Here is a 6000-nt window from a genome sequence, read left to right as displayed (position 1 = left end):
TTAAAGATATAAGCTGGGGGCGCAGGGCGAGGCATGAGAAGAAGTAGGAGTTGGTGTTTGGAGGAGGTGAAGGCAATCCATGAGGCATGAGAGAGGAGTGGACAGAGGCCAGGGAACACCCAAAGGCAATTGAAAAATGACTAAGAAGTCACTGGTGAGTGCATTCTGTGATTTTTCTGCAGCAATTCCATGCTGGGAAACAAGAGTTGAGGTGCCTACTGATGGAGCTGGCCAAAGGGTGATGGAGTGAGGTTAGGGAAGCTGAGTTTGAAACAGTCACAACACCTGGCAAGACTTTGAGGTCCTTCCTGGCTATTCCTGTCTATGGAATTAAGACAGTGATTTCCCAGCAGCAGGTTAAGACTTTAGAAAAACGACCCTAAATCACCATTTGGCTTTAAGGTGTGCTCTGTGGGTTTTGTAGCTGCAAGTCTGTATGGAGAATGACATTGTTGGTCCTGGGGGGAAATACCCCCAAAGATTACATAGCAACTGGGGCTAGGGTATTTTGGGGAGGATCTATTTATCTAATGTTCCTTAGAGGTGTCTGATGTTATCTTATCATGTCTCCAAATTATTTCAAATGATCTACATCTATCACCCCCGCATGGCTGCAAAAATACACATAGGAAGGGACCCAGCAAATTTATCTGATTTTTTTCCCCTACAGAATGGAGTTAAACCCAGAATTGGCATTCTGCAAATATTCTTGCACTTGATGCATTCTAATCCTGAGTGGTTTGGGGCACCGTCCCTGCCTGTGGCTCTTGTGCCATGGTGTTTGGAGCCCCACTCCATCATGGTAGGGAAGCCAGTGCCACCAGGGGGAGAACACTTCACGTGGTGGTTAGAGGATGAAAAGAACAGAAAACTCTCTATCACTGACGAATCACATTGAAGGCACATGGATCAGAGAGCGGTTTTATCTGAACAGGAAGACATGTGCATGGGTAGATTTTAGAAAGTGATCTGGCAGATCTCCTGATTAGAGCCACCGGTGCTGGGCTTGTCTCACTGGCAAGGACACATTTGGTAATGGGTCCGGCCAGCATGGGACTCCAGTGTGGGGCAGGACATCCCAGCAGTTGTTTGGGAGAACCAGTGACACAGGAAGAGTAGACACCAAAGCGGTAGACAGAATGGAACCCCATTCCCCACCCCCCCACCCCCTCCAAATGTACTGCATCAACCAGACTCAGGCAGAGGGAACCATGACCCCAGTGTTTCAGCCTCGACCATGCTCATTTGGTCACCATCTTATTGTCTATTACTTGAAGCCAAATGTCCCGTGAGAGTTTATATTCTTCAATATTATGACAGATAAGGAAAGCAGGGGTAACCTCTGAAGTTAAGTGAAAAAGGATTTCCAGAAGCTGCTTTTCAGAAACACCAGCAAGCAAATGTTTGCCAAAGGCAGGCACTGTGTGTCTACGGGCAGGTGGTGAGGCCATTGTTGGGGTTTCCAGGAAGAAATGTAAGAGCCCAAAGAGTCGCACAGCCTCAACCCTGGCTGCCATACGGGAACAAACGTGCGACAGATTAAATATTTATCTATGGTTCTGTCCACCTCAATAAAATATGGCACTCTTTAAAGCGGGTGCTGTAACGACGTTTGTGTGTCTTGGAATGCCGCCCTAGGCTAACAAATTGTATCTGAAGATGTGAAAACATGAAAATCGATAACAAGAAATGAAAAGTCTGTTTCACTGATAAAATACCATTTATCTTAATCATTGGGGGCTTCTCAGAATTTCCTAAGTGCCCTTTTAAATGCCAGCAGCAAAGCTAATGCCCATGTGTGTGCAGAAAGTACAGGGGGATGGGGACGCGGAGGCAGGAAACTCCAGTGCTAGACCTGGGGAACCTGCTCAGGGGAAGCATCATTCTGAGGCAGGCACCACTGAGCTGCTTTGCAACCAAGGATGCACCCAAGTGGGGGTTTCCAGGCACGTTTCTGGCATTTCAAAACTCTCCGTGCAAATAATATAACTTCCCATGGAAGACGTTTCATAAAGCACTAACTATGCAGAAGTGATCTCTCCCCTTTGGCTAGGTTTAATATAATGGGGGAGACACCACAACAATTATAATTCATGCTGATTAATATGGATTTGGAAAGTAAAATTAATATTCTAACTTCAGAAAGGCTTTCCCTTGTTCTGCCCCAGCCTGGAGGACAGCATTTCTCCTGCCCACTGAATCCACACAGGGCTAAGAGGGAAGAAGGCCTCCATGCTGAAAAGGTGGCAGTACTGGTTCCCTGGGGCCCACTTTCTGCCTGGTAGGTCTTCCCTTTACTGCACACATGCAGCCTTATCCGGTCTTCATTTCCCATAGCTCTTCTCAGGGGACTGAGATAGGTAAAGGTCTAGGGGCTCCCATTCTCCCCACACCCCGGCAGCCTTGGGGAGATGGAGCATTAGAACTGCCCATAGGGTAGCCTGCATACCAGGCTTCCAGAGACCAAAGGTGGGTGCAGGTGGGCAAAGGTGGGTGCAGGTGGGCAGAGGCTCCATCTCCTCCCCTGGTCTCCTTTGCTTCCCAGCATGACCAGGGTTTGCAGACAGGAAATGTGGTCTCAGACCTCGACAGTGCTCACCTGTCCGCCCAAATTGGTTCCCTCACAGTGATCAGAAGAGGAATATAAATTGCTTCCCATTTTTCTTATGATAAAATCAACAATCCCCTGACACCTCTGATCTTTTACCTCCTCTCCCCCTCGCTCTTGGCATTCTAGCCATTCTGGCTTTTTGCTGGGTTCTCCAGAAACTGGGCCCTCCAGGAACTGGGCCTTCGCCTGGCTGGGGCACCTCACCCATGCTGTTCCCTTGAAGGTCTCCACTTGATCAGCTCCATACTCTGGTGATGTTATAGGGCAGCCCCGATATTGAACGGGTTCCTGGCTGTGGGTCCTCACCCGCGCGCTTACAAGGGACTTAAGAATACTCCACTACAGGCACACACAAAAGGTTAATGAAAGGTTTATTTACAAGGGAAAAGGAAAGAAGGAAAATGTACAACCCAGGGAGAAAATAGGGAAATAAAGTCTTTAATGCGTCCTACCCGATCCACTGACCTGGAAACCCAAAGGCACTCTCAGAGCTGGGCGGATGCTGCGAGCTGGTGGAGAGCCAAAATGGGGGACCCCCCCAAAGCCCACGTGTCTGTCTTTATACTCACCTGGCTGCTTAACCCCACCCTCAGGTCCCAGCCGCCTTCCCTTTGGTGGTGATGGGATTTGGAGTTCCCAGTGTCTTTAGCTTTGGCCTGGGGTGGGGGTGGAGTCCACAAAGCCTGTATGGAATTAGCTTTAGGACATCCTTTTCCCCCTAACAGTGACACTTTAAAATATCACTTTGCCAGGGACCTCTGTTGACCTCAGAATCGAAATAAGACCTCTTTCATAGCCTCTGCTGGCCTCAGAATGTAAACGAGGCCTCTTTCTTAGATTTTGTTCTTGTCTTCCTCAGTGGTCATCGCAATTTGTAAATACCATTGATTTGCACTTAGTTCTTCATGTTTTCCCCTATTAGGCTGTGAGCTCCACCAGTGAGCCTCACTTGCCCCTCGATCGCAAGTGACTACAGTCAACAATGCAGTCTTGTTGACTGTGTGGTCAAACGGCTAAATGAGTGGCTGAGTTCCCCAGAGCACTCAACCCGCACATTTCTCAGGGGGCAGTTAGGCCCCAGGGTTAAGCACAATGGGGACATGCTCTTTCCTGTCTCCCTTTGGGGAGTCAGAATGTGCATTAATGTAGGAAACTCTGAGATGGGCTCCAATTAGAAAACAAAACAAAAAAGAAAACCAAAGCCTAAGAAAGCTGGTTTAATTTTCTTTGACTTCATTCATTTCCCCTAGACTCCCAAAGACCAGGCTTCACTGGTGACTTACTGCTTGGGAAGCCTGAAGCTCAAGATTCTCAGGCTTGGTGTGGGGGCTGCCCATTCTGTCCTGAGCACCCTTACCACTCCTTGCTGTCATCGGGAACAAACACATTCCAACTGACACATGCAATTTGCTTCTGTAGAGAAGCAGAGGGCCTGCGCAAATTTTGGAAGTAGCCTAGGCTTATATTCTTCAGGGAAAGGAGTGAAAAACTGTCAAAACTTGGTGTTGCAGTTTTTGTAGTTATGCTGTGAACAACTCTGCATATAATTTGTTCTGCTGAGACCTGAATCTGTAAATACTCAGAAGCTGGTGTAAAGACATATGTCTCTTAGCTGATTTGTGCCTTTACCTACTTCTCTGCATTTGCATCTCATTGTAGTTTTCTTGTCTCCAGTATTCACAGCAACTCAAATACTCCAGCAGAGCTAAGTGAAGTTCATGAGGGAAGACTGCCCGTGGTATTAGCATTTGTGGAGGTTTCAGAACATAACACTCTTACATACAGGAGATGTTTGATGTAGGTAGGATTCTTGAGATGAGCCCATAGTAAAGGCAGTGGATCAAATTATTTTTGATCGGTCCCCACTTAGGGCAAAACTGCTTGACCTACTGACTCCATCTAGTCTCATTTTCCAGTGGAAAAATAAATTAGTGATAATTTGGTAGGAGTGGATTATGTATACATTTGCTCACACTGAAGGATGGATGATTCATATTTGAACCACTATGTATACATGTCTTAGAGTCTACTTATTGCAAAATTACAGACCCAGAGTACTATTGATGCAAATAAGTTTCAGTATATTCTGTAGGGTTAACCAAGCAACCCACAACAAAAGGAACTGATAATGATAAAGCTAAGCTAACAGTAATTCTTAATTAAAAAGTACCAAGAGCAGCAATTACAAATTGCAACCAACTCAGGCAACACTGATGATGTGCTGATAAAGAGTCCTTCCAGATTTTCGAAATGTCAACTTTTCAAATGAAAAGTTGCACAGATGAAATTGAAGCCTTCTGACAAAGTAGATGGCCTTATAGCAGAATAATGGAGGGTACTTGGCAATCTAGTACTTTCTTAGTTGATTACAAGTTAGTAGACCGAGTAATGTATGAATGAAGCCTTAAGCAAACTGCACACGATTCACCATAATAATCCAAAGATGGACCTATTTTTTAAGGTGAGTTCAGGGGACACAAGAGAGTGTCTGGTAACAAAACTCTACCCATCACTCACCAGTTCTCAGTTTCAGTCTTTTGAAATCACTATTCGGGTAGCACGGCCTTCAGCCAGCATTTTGGTTTCCTAGCTGGACCAGAGATGTGCATTTGGATTTACAAAGTACTCAGGTTCTCACTTTAAAATGTGAAAAGTTTCAATACTCAGTGCAAAATAATCTTTCAAGATAAAACACTTCATTTTCCAAGTGAAAAAAGCAGAAGTCTGCATGTGCTATTTGGGTTAAAAACAAAAACAAAAACCCAGCAACTTCACATGTATGGTGATAGTTTCGAAGGCTGGAGTACCCCAGGAAGTGAATATAAGAAAGGAATCAAAACAGTTGCCTCTGAGTAGGGGTATTTGCTGCTGGGAGAGAGGAGGGTGATTGGGGTTTTTTACTTGAGGTCTATTCATGTCTTGAATTTAGTATTCTTTATGTGTTAATCAATGAATTTAAATTTAGAAAAGAGGAGCAAAAGAAAAAAAGGAGTAATGAGCCAACAGAGATTTAATTCTTGTATCAGTTTCTCTTTTAAAAAGGGTGAAGGTTAAATTTGGTTCATTTACTGCTCTGATGCCCTGTCCCTCCTTCAAAAAGCCTGGCCATGTGTTAAGTAGATTCCAGAACCTAAAGGAATATCTCTAAATGAGAGGATGAGATTGTACAATCCAGGCCCACACATTCAGGAGGCAGGTCCTGAGGCAATGACTTCAGCCTGGAAACCCAAATTTCTAATAAATTAGACCTGTTATTAAAAAACTTTCCAAGTGGTCGGATATTTTCATACCATATATATCTATATCTCTATATATAAAATACAAAAAGGCATTCTCAGTAAAAGCATTTATATATTTTCAGTTTGAACATAAGACAAAGGAGACAAAAT

Source organism: Talpa europaea (assembly GCF_964194135.1).
Source record: "Talpa europaea genome assembly, chromosome: 1".
Lineage (NCBI taxonomy): Eukaryota > Metazoa > Chordata > Mammalia > Eulipotyphla > Talpidae > Talpa > Talpa europaea.
This window is presented reverse-complemented; position numbering follows the sequence as displayed.